The sequence below is a fragment of the Thunnus thynnus genome, chromosome 11 (genome assembly GCF_963924715.1).
Source record: "Thunnus thynnus chromosome 11, fThuThy2.1, whole genome shotgun sequence".
NCBI classification, from domain to species: domain Eukaryota; kingdom Metazoa; phylum Chordata; class Actinopteri; order Scombriformes; family Scombridae; genus Thunnus; species Thunnus thynnus.
In genome coordinates, this window is record NC_089527.1 from 5,544,540 (window position 1) to 5,556,285 (window position 11,746).

Here is an 11,746-nt window from a genome sequence, read left to right on the forward strand (position 1 = left end):
GTACATGACAGAATACACACATTCACACACATCCCATCCCGATTTTACAACAGAATAGAGGCACTAACTTGTTGGTTTACAGTGCCTTAATAAAACTGCCATTGTTTAAACATGTAAAAGCAAAGATTTTTGAATGTATTTGTATGTAGTGACAACCTGAATTCATTATGATACAAAAACACACACAAAAAACCAAAAACAAACAGTGTGGTATTTTTATGGCACCTCCAAGGATGAATAATTATACAGAATACAGTCTAAATAGGACACTGCAAAGGCCACCTTTCATTGTTAGTGCACAAGATATATGCCAATACCCAAAGTCATGGCAGAAATAAACATGAAATATACAGATACAATTTTAAAAAGTAGCAAATATGCAACCCAGTGACTGTTCAAAGCAAGAAGGTCTTCAGTTCAAACCACAGACTGTATATAAAGATAGATGTAGCCCAGAGTTGCAGTTTACAGTTGGCACCATCTTTTCCATTTGGAGCCAGGACCATCCAAATAAGGAGTGCGGGTTGTTGCCTTTCACGCCCTGCTACCTCGGTAACACTGAGCGGTGAACATAATCCGACTCAGTGTGAGTCCTGTAGCCGAGGAGAGCAGCAGGTGAGTCAACTGTCCATCAATGCACACATGGCAGACATCAAAACTACTGTACATCTTCAAATCTTATTTAACAGAACAATGATTTCCAAAATGACCACCAGCAGACTCAGACCATAATGACTCATTGAAAAAAAAAGATTGACTTAGTATTTCTATAGAGAAGTTGATGCTTTTTGAATGGAAGTCTAGTGAAGTCAGGGATTTTTTTGGAGCCAGCATCTAGTGGCCGTTTGTGGAACTGCACTTTAAGGGACTTCCTCATTGGCTTCATACTCAAACTGTGATAGTTAACATGGGTTTCCTCTGGGTGCTCCAGTTTCCTCAAGGCAGGTTAGTGAACTGCAGACTTATAATGTGCCTGAATGTGGTTGTGATTGTGATAAATCTACCTGCTGTCCAGGGTTTAACCTGCCTCTTGCCTGATGCATGCTGATATATGCTACAGCGCTCTGCAACTCTGAGCAGGAGAGATTGGTATGGGAATTGGAAGTAGATCTTTGCAAGCTAACCACATTTTCCCTCCTTTTGTGTTTCTTTATGTAGCTTTAAGGATGTTAAAATCATAACTCCTACCACAAATGATGATTACAGGATAATGACACATTAAATTTTCATTTTCCAAGATTCTCTTAAGACGTCGTCATCATTAGGTGAACCAACGGAGAGTGACAGGAATATGACCACAAACATGAAAAACAGAAACATGTCACCTTGTAAGGTACTCTGCATTTACCTTGTTCTACTTATTGTAATAAAACCGTTGAAATGTTTATTTGTAACATAATAAAAGGTAGTGTAACAGCAGCCACAGTAGAGAAGAGTCAGTAACTCAGTAATATTTTGAAAGTTGGCTAATTAGGTAAGCCATCATAATCTAGTGGTCATACCAGACCTATTAAGGCTGTAGCAGCAGAAACTAAGTGTATTTAATAGACCAAGGGAGTGTTTTATTGTCTATGAATTCAGTTTTTTATTTGCTAGCAGAAGAATGTGTCATTTTTACCTTTAAATGTCGAGCTGTAAGAGGCTAAATTAACCTGTTTATTCTGGTAAAGCTGCAGGTATTGTCAAACTGAAAACTAAAATATCAGGAACATTAAACAAATTGCAGGATAAATTACATTTGTTCAAACATCAGATGCCAGTGTGGTCATATTTTCACACAAAAGATGATTTTTTTCTCTCTCTCTCTCTCTTTAAACAGCTGCAGCAGCACTTTGTGGCTCTCTGGTTACACTGCAGCTAAATGTAATATTTACCTAATTATCACTTTATCACTGATGATGCTTTTTTCTGCCAAGAGACAATCAGTAAGCAAGCTGTCTTTTTTTCTGGCAGTTTGGCTTTAAGTAAACCTGTAGCTGTAGCAATGTTACAGCAGTGCATCATAATAATGTAACAACAGACTTATCTAAGTAGACATTATGAGAAATGTACGTGCTAATAATGTCATAAAAAAAAGGTTGTGCATTAGAAAACAAAATATAAACTCTTCATTTGCAATTTATTTTAAATAGCAAAACCCTTTGAGTTCAAAAGATCCATTTTGCAGGACACCCCCCTTATGAAGTGCCAGGGATAGGCTCATAAGAAATAAATTAGACTTCAATCAAAACAGTAAAAAAAAAAAAAGAAACGATATGAAAATAACTGCCGTCACAGTGCCAGGACCTCTAATTGTAATCTACTCTGCAAGCAGTTTTAAGAACAGAGACCATGAACGCCTCAAAGCTGCACTTCCAAGAGCCGGTCGGCCAAGCATGATGGACGTCTAAAATGAGCCACTTCTGTAATTCAAAGTGCAGTAAAGGTTTAGAAATTCTGTCGGACAGCGGGGAGTCTTTTTGAAGAGAAACTTTATGTAGGAAACTGAGCGGATGGTGTACACTTTCTATTATGCAGCAAACCAAGGCTATCTTGAAATTTGGTAGAAGTTACAGCCGTGGGTTATAAATCTGTCACCAGTAATGAAACACAGGGTGCTGCAATAAATTGCTAGAAGGGGTCTTAGGGCAATAATGGAAACATGCATATCTGTTCTACCATATATGGTGAATGAAAAACTCTTGAGGAAAAGAAAAGAAATAAGATGATTCCTTAATATTAAATATTAAACAATATACAGTATATGAGTCGGGTAGCAGGCCAGGGAAATCTATTTTTAAACTAATCTGCTGTGCCTAATTACCTACTTTGTAATTTAGAAGTGACCAGATTTCCCCAACCGTCACTGGATTATCATATGTTTAGACAGCGTACTCATTATCTTTCACGGGTTACCATAGTAACGACGTAGCATGCTGCATTTTCCTGTGTGACAACTCTCGGAGCAGTGGAAAGAAAGCAAGTAGGTTGGATATTTCACTCCCTCCTTTTCACGCTGCCTGCCTTCATGGTGGCATTTTGCACAGAACGATCATCGTGAAACTGCATGTGTCACGCAGAGAGATGTGCAACAAAATAAACCGTTAAAAAACAATTGAATAAAGTGATGCTGAGCTGCATCTACAAATCTGGACACTTCATGTACAACACATTTTTGCCCAGAACATACTTTTCTTTTCATATGCGATGAAGTGGAACTCGAATTTATGTTTCATTAAACCCAAACTATAAAGAGAGGAGCAGGAGTTGGTATAGAAATATTACTTTGCTATCTGTATTTTATCAGAAATGTACACTTTTATCCTGTTTTTTAAAGAATCTGTTGAGTAATTTCTCAGTTTCTAGAGAATTTGTATTTTTTTAAACTACTCTAATATTTTTTAATGAGACAGACTGAAAAAAAAGGAGACAGACTGATATAAGAAATGGTGAAAATTGAAACAGTAGAGGCTGATATCTCCCACAGTGCAACCAAAATGGCATCTATTTGTGAGACCTTGCAAATGTTTTTCAAAGTGCATCCTCAGAGAGAGAGAGAGAGAGAGAGAGAGGAGTCATAGGAGGTCAGACCCCGCTGCGCCCGGGAGGCTCATCAACAAACATTATGATGCACCTGTTCCTCCTCATCACTGAACCAGAGCTCTGGCGATTCATTAGCAGATCATATGTGCACGAGCTAATATGGAAAATGGAATTTAGCATCAAATACCCAGGTGTATAAACGTATGTGTTTGAATGCACATTCACTCACTGAACTCACTTTAAAAGTGTTTTGCACCGTGCTGCGTTTTGTGACCGTAAATTGACCCTGCGTCTCTCTCTCACCTGAGGTAAGATTGGCAAAAGGTAGCAAATGTGCCCACAGAGGGACAGCTATGAGGCAGTCAGTAGAGCAAATAAGTTTTTTTTATATAAATATATATATACAAATGTCACATGTTCACTGAGAGAGTTATTGGTCCTCCTGTCCACACTGGCGGTGAATTAATCCTCCTATAATGCAACCACAGTGTATAAACTGGTCCTGAAGTTCAGCTGAAGCTAATAAGAGTTTTCAGAAGTCCAGCTGAGTAAAAATGACACCGGAGAGAGCTCTAATAAAGGATATAGTTCCGATTTTTGTGAATTCTGTGAGGCTAATATAAGTCTTCAGTAGTCTCGTTAGCCAAATCAAGCAGGTATCTTTGTCCATGTTGTGGGTTTATTGCCAGCATTTTATCATGGCAGCCCCAACAAACCTTGATGTCACTACCAGGATGTATTCCTATATCCCTCCACTGTGGCTCAACAAGGAAACATCATTTGGAAAAACACAAAGACAGCCAGCAGGAGGAGGACACCCACTCAGCATTCAAACATGAGTGACTTTTACGTTAATGTTGCTCACAGTTTTATTTAGACATGATCAGACAAAAGAGACAATGCTTGTGCGATATTTGGAACCTAGTACATGCACACAAGAGAGAGGGAGCAATAGGTTAAAACTTGCTGATAAGTTCGACATACACCAGCATTGAATGACAGGATGTAAAGTCGGGGCCTCTCATTTAATATGCTGTCATGCTGTAGGCTTATGTAAAGCATTTTGCTGGGTGGTCATTTGCTTAACAGTTAGCATGAGTGAATATTGAAAGTGTAGAGACGGCGTGCTCGTGTGATGAGGTAATTACTGTAGGTGAAAGAGGGTTTTTAACCTCTTCTACTCCAGCTGCACCATAAAGGGGAAATTAGTTTTCATAGTCTGATCTATAATATGTGTGATGGTCCAGCTCTGAGAACATAGCGAGGAAAAGGATTAATTAAAAGACAGGAAGTTTATTCAACAGAGATTAATTTTGTTTAAACAAGATAACAAGATAACAGATTAGGCTGGCAGGTGGAGCTATTGACTACCAGGATGGGGCAGGTCTTTTATAACCTTCGCCTCCCTGATTGGCCTCCAGCTTCATCCAACCAGGAACCTGCAGCACTGAAAGAAACACACACACACAACACAGCAACACACACAAAGATCGATCTCAACAGTGTTTCCTAGTTTATTAAACTGTTTGATTGAGATTATTACAGTGATGTTAGAAGGTAAAACAAGACGTGTTTGTCTTGTGTTTTGCCTGCAGCCTTTACATTAATCTGACAGCATTTAGTTCAGACTTGTGCTGAAAGTGATACAGGTCCGACCTTGTAAGACTGCCATCGTAACTTTTACATAAAAATGACTCGAATGCTTATTCAGACATGAGAGCAACATGTTAAACTGCCATCAGATTAACATAAACCTTCTCCAGAGTCACTTTTACTCAACTGAAACTTGAAATTACAACCATTTCCATACAGAACATCCTCGGTGCAAGTTATTGAGGAACTGTAGAAACCATAAAAAGAAACACTCACGCTCTCTCTCTCCCCGCAGTGTCTTCCACAATAGTAGCATGCTAACACAAACAACCAAAGTGACTCCCTGCAGGTAAAACCATATTGTTCAGACAGACTTATCCTCACATCTCCAAGGCAACCACTATGCACATGTACATGCCCAGCAATCAGGCTGGCATACTAAGTTGGTGTGTTGCTGCCCATAATAACTCTCCAATTTTCTTTCAAATTCACACTCTTACAGCTGTAAACTTTAAATGTGGGTTGAAAACTGCATGACAAGTTTGAAACTTTTAATCATGTAATCCAACTTTTTTGCTTGGAAATAAAAAAATAATAATAATGTGTTGTAAAACAACCCTTTTACCCGCTAAACAAGGTCATAATTACATCTATTAAGTACGGTTATAAATAAGAGTGAGCTGGAGGAAAATCATCGCTATCGACAACCTGACGAGCTTCTGCACATTTCCGTCCTCCGGTTATCGCAGCCTCGCAGGCCGCACTTTGAATTTGGAAATAAAACAAATAATTTTTTGCTCTATGCTGTATAGCGTACAATATAACATAGCAGCAATACATCTGTTTATTTCCTTCTTTTTTAAATTCCATAGTGTTTGTTAGTCATAGAGTTCAGCTCCAAACTGAATAAACACCAGCAGAGTTCTGTTAGAGTAACATTTTTAGATAGCATCAAACGCTCGCTCCAGAGTCATTTCACTTCTGTGAACAACAAACACTCCCCCCCTTCTTTGAAGAACTAATGAAAGTCACTGGAAAAAATCCACATTCATTAACGGTGCAAAAGTTGCTACATGGCTGTAAGATAAGTGTTGAGAACATACGTATAATTAACAAGACTAAGAGTCTAGAGCCATGCTGAGGCTGTCGTTAGGCATAGTAGTAGTGCACTGAATTAAATGCTAACATGCTCAAAATTCAAATGTTGATGTTGAGCAGGTCATGTTTTATTTGGTCATGAATTATCAGCAAAGTGTGTGTAGCAAATTTCATAATAATCCATCTAAGTCAAGTCAGTTTTATTTGTATAGCCCAGTATCATAAATCACAAATGTGTAAAGGGGACTTTACAAATCTGTACAATCTGTCCTCAGACCCTCGATTCAAATAAGGAAAAACTCACTAAAAAAACCCTTTAACGGGTAAAAAAAATGGAAGAAACCACGTGGAAGAACAACAGAGGAGAGATCCTTCTTCCAGTAGAACAAGAAAGCAAAATTACTGAAATACAGCATAGACAAACAGGATGACATAATTATAGATGGATTCATAACATATACATCATATGTGAAGAATCCAACAGTTGTCAAGTTATTTAACTCCTTAAGGTAAAAATGTCAACTTCATGGTGGAGCTAAACTCACCAATGTAATTATAATTCATCATCTGGACTTCATGAATGTCTGTATAAAATTCCATCATGATCCATTCAATGGTTGTTGAGATATTTCAGTCATATTTTGATTTGAAAAACCACACAGAACACACCATACAAAATACAAAATACAAAGCTACACACATCACATAAACCCACAATGTCAATCAGACATAATGTAAACTAAACTGTGACTCAATGGTCAAACAGCTGATTGATCTTTAGTACATGTTTCAGTCTGGTCTTGAATGTATTGATAGAACTACAGTTCTTCATATCATCAGGTAGGGACGTTCCACTGAGTTGTGGCTTTCACAGAGAAAGCTGACTGTCCAAATGCAGTACAACGAAATGGTATGTTACAATCTTTTATAGAGGATATTCTGGAGGAATGCATTGGCTTTGAGTTTGTTTGTATAAAGACTCAAAAGGATTTATGGCTGTTTCTCCAGCCTGCTCCACAACATGTGATGCAATAAGACATATGAGAAAGAATCATAGCTGCATAAATATCTTGGCTGCATCCAAAGAGAGACGGTTTCTAATATGTCTAAAATTTGCTAAATTGTACTTAATGGTTTTTTTTTAACATGTTTAGCTAGCATGGTTTAAATATAACTTACTATTGCAGAGAATACACTCTTTTGGTTGTAGTCCGAGTCCCACTCTACAGTATTCATTCCAACAGCTACTCTTTGCCTCTTTTCCAAAGAAAATTGAGTAATTCTCTCCTCCAGAAAACTCCGTGACATCCACTCCAATCTGACCACAGCCCGGCTATCAGGACATGAAAACAAACTCAGCAGTGAGTTGTTTTTCTGGCTGTCAGGGATGAAATCCAGGTATTACATTGCTGCCTGGCAGTCATCCAGAAGGCACAGAACCATAATTAACTCTAGTTTGGAGTAATTTAAAAAGATTGAGAGATCAGAGCTTCTATTCCATGAGTGTTGATGACTGTATTGATTAAAAATGAGACGCACATGTCAGAAACGGGATGATAAACATCCAGCGCTGACAGGTGGAAAAAGAGATGAGTAATTATTTTTTAATGTGTGAAGATGCTAAAATAAGGGTGCTCTTTAAGTTAATTATTCTATATCACCGTTTATTTCCTCTGTGAAATGTCAAAATAAGATATTTAATCAATAGATTGCTCTGAGGGACCTCTGCACTATAACATTATGTTTTAAAGAAAAGGTTCGTGGCTGACCCCAAATGCACGATGTGAGAAAAGTGGCCTCAGGGCCGAATTCTAGACAGAGACTAGACTCGCTGCAGCCTTTAAAAAAAAAAAAAAGAAGGTATTTTTCTCTTTTTGCAGCATGTTGACCGACCACAATGACAGACCAGCAAAATAAAATATACTGTAGATGTTTACATTGGCTGACCAATAATATAAATGTTTTTTTATTTTGCTGGGAATTTAAAAGCACAACACAAGGATTATTTTTCCTGGTATTGTTGGTGTGTTTGTTTGCTTGGCCTCACTTGCTTGTCTCTGCAAATAGAGACAGAAAGACCGAAAGCAGATCCAGTAGGCCGCCGTCATGACAGCCTTGAGCAAATAACTATCTGCTGCTCGGCTGCAGCTGCTCGTTATATACCGAGATACCTCAAGGTTTTAAGTATAGTTTTTTAGTATGGCTCTCCCTTACCTTGCAAACTATTTCCTCAAGATGTCACCATGAATGAGAATTTAAATTTACTCATCCCAAAAAAATGAGAATATATCACCCCTGTCAAAAACAGAAAATACTGAAATAAAAGCAGAGTGGAAGGTAGAACTAAAGTAACCACGCTCTTCAGGGACCAAGGAGGACGTCACCCAGTGCAACAGTGTGGCTCGTTAACCTGTTTTTAATTGGAGCTCTGCAGCAAAGAGGAATACCTGTAAGTCGGCTCAATTCATTCACCTTATCCTTTAACACCAGGCAGTGTTTTGCTGCCCTCTCTGGTTGAAAGTTTTGAGCCTGTTTCACCTCTGACCACGCCCACCAGTGATGTCATCGGGTCCCGGAGTACACCTGTACATCACTGCAACAAGGTGAGATGTTAAACCGCAGGAAGTCTGCATTATCAGTTAATATTAAATATAGCTAGTCAGAGTGGTTGGCATACATAGTGTATGGTATGTGACAGCCTGTGCAATAAAGCAAGGCTTTAACTTTTAAGAGGAGAAATGAGACATTCTTCCACATAAAAATGAAAAAGTTGAGTTTAAAAGCAAGCTAAAGTTACCATAGAGCCATTATCAGTCTGCTGACCTCTGTGTGCTACCATTACATCACACTTGGCTGCTGTTCAATTAAAGGTACATTGGCTCACTTTAAAGCACCATCCTGCTTAATTACAACTTTGGTCTTACCTTTGAATATTTGATCATCATTCCTATTAGTAATAAAAACATTGTATTCACCAAGTTGATACTGATGCTGACAGCTAAAAAGGGCAACACGTTACTTTAAGTCTCCCTCTATTCAGCATTTATAAGCAGTAAATAAACAGTTAAGATATGGTTTATGACATTGTACAATGTAGTAGTAAGCAGATATGTGTTTATTAGTGTCAACAACTATGAATGACACATATGTCTTCATAGGAGGACTTATAATTGTTGACTGCTTATAACTACATTATAGTGTCCTATAAACCATTTACTGATAGAAATGAAGTTACAAAATGAGACCTGAGTTGTAACATCTGGGATTTATCTTTTATTGTATTTTTTTTTTAAAGGAAGCAGGAAAGGATTCGTTGTCTCTCCATCCTTCATGATCTTCGCTGCCACTCAAATGTGAAGCCAAAGTCAAATGACTTCAGGCAACAGTAACATTACAGCCCAACCGATGCAATGACAAACACTGATATAAGGCCCCACTTTTCTCCACCACCAATGAAATCAAATACATTTATTTTCCATTCATATGTCTTAGAGTCGTAATGAATGTGTCCCTGTTATCTCTGCTGGATCACTCCTATCTTAGAATTACAGAGGTGTAGATAAGAGGTTTTTTTTTTTTTTTCTTCCTTTAAAGGGGTGAGATGTATATCGGATGCCTTTAAACTGTGAAAGTGCTGCTGTACATCAGTCAGGGTGGAAATCAGTTGTTTGTTTTCATTCTGTATTCAACACAGCGGGCCCTTGCCAGTCGAAAGCTTTTTATCTGTTGGCTAAATCTCCATCAAAGAAGAGCATTGCTAGATTTTGGCTTTTTACTCTGCTATTAACGTGCTTTAAAGCAGTCTGGCTTATACTAGTGGAAATGTTTGTCTATTTACGAGGTCAAAAACTTCCTCTGCCCAGTCACCCTGTCCTGTCCTGTCCTGCTGTTCCATGAGGTATAAATTGAACTGCAAGTGTGTAGAATTGTTTTGTCTTTGACAGCAGTGGTATGACATACAGTTTGTATGGTGGTACAACATCTCGACAGTCTCCCTCTGTTGCTGTAACTGCAGAATCATTATAGTGAAATGTTGAAGTCCTGATTTTTTGGCTGGACCGGCCACTGACCAGCCTTATAAAAGTGGTTGTCCATGAGTGCCTGAGTGAGTAAAGTTTAAACATTGGTCGTCCAGCCAAGTGTTGGAGTTCTGCTCTGAGCTCTGACGCCTCTCAGCTCCTGCTAGTCAGCTAAACTCCTGTTTAAGCTCCTGTTTCTTCTCCTCTACCATCCAGTGCGATCAAATCTCTGGCTTGCGGCTTGGATTTTATAACTGAACTAATACCTGGATGCAAGCTTTTTATTTCTCTGATGTTTTCACATCACAAACGACGAACAACAGCATTAAAACACGAGTCTGCTCTGCAGGTAGCGCTTGATTTGACTGTAACTGCAGGCAGAGATAAGCCTCCAGAATTTGCACCCAAAATACTGTCAAAACTTTCATTTTACAGTTTCCACCGCAGCCTCTGTGAGCATCAACCGGGAAAGAGGCAGAAAAAAGGTGCATAGAGGCGTGAGGGAGAGCGCAGAGAGTTAAAGCATCACTGACAAAACACTCAGTGCAGAGTGAGTCTTAAAAAATGAGAGACATCTGCAGAGCAAAAGAGATGAAAGAGCGGGGGGAGTTAACAGATAATTAGAACAGTTATAATTAGAATTAAAATAAGTTCTCTTTTAAATCAAACATCCCAAGATATGAGTGGAAAGTATTTAACTTGCAACTGCATTTATAACTTCTTCTTTTTTTTTCAAATACAGCCATGTGATGCTATTTCAGTAGACTTTAACAACTATTACTGTGAGAACTGCAGATGAACATTTAATATCCAGGAATTCACATTGTAGACACAATCACTGATTAAACTCTATGACAAATTCGGCCACAACTCAACACATTGACCAAACTCGGTCCAGTCTGACCTAGTCTTGTTTACTGTCTGGGAGAAATAAGTTCTGGCTGAGACACAAGTATTCATGTAAAAAGCTTTTAGCTGCAAGTGTTTTCAGTGTAGACTGACCTGTAACATTTTATTTTTTTATTTTTGCATTCTCATATGGTAATCATAACATGGTAATGGACTCCATCTGTTCATCAGCTTGACAGCTAACAAATAGCCTGTTGTGCAAAATCATACGGCTAATTTCTCTACTGACTGCCTACTGGTAGATATATCAGAAGTCCCTGATATATTATAAATTAGACGTGGACAGCAGGACAGAGAGTTAATATGTGTGCATCGGGTGTCTGCATACGTGCTCCGTTTTTGCAGTGGGTGGGCTTGTAGATGTGTATCATAAATGCAATTTGTGCAGCTTGTGGCTCACCGCTCTTGTGGATATGAGCAGATGATAAGTCATTAGGATCCTAGAAAACCACTGTAGCATTGAGAGCTAGTTGGTTATAAATATTTGGATATAGATCCTTATGTCACACACCAAGTTACTGCATCCAAACACGTACAAATCTAGTTACTTTAGAGGTTAAACAGTGTGTTTACACATTCATTTTCAACATCTTAATGTGTTAAAA

General features: G+C 38.4%; 1 long non-coding RNA gene across 1 annotated transcript; it reads left to right on the forward strand.

Moving 5' to 3' along the window:
* The first annotated feature begins 1,242 nt into the window (after positions 1-1,242).
* On the forward strand, positions 1,243-2,251 carry LOC137192079 (uncharacterized). Its single transcript, XR_010930503.1, has 2 exons — positions 1,243-1,333; positions 1,820-2,251. It is a non-coding gene; the product is annotated as an uncharacterized lncRNA (long non-coding RNA).
* Positions 2,252-11,746: the final 9,495 nt, after the last annotated feature.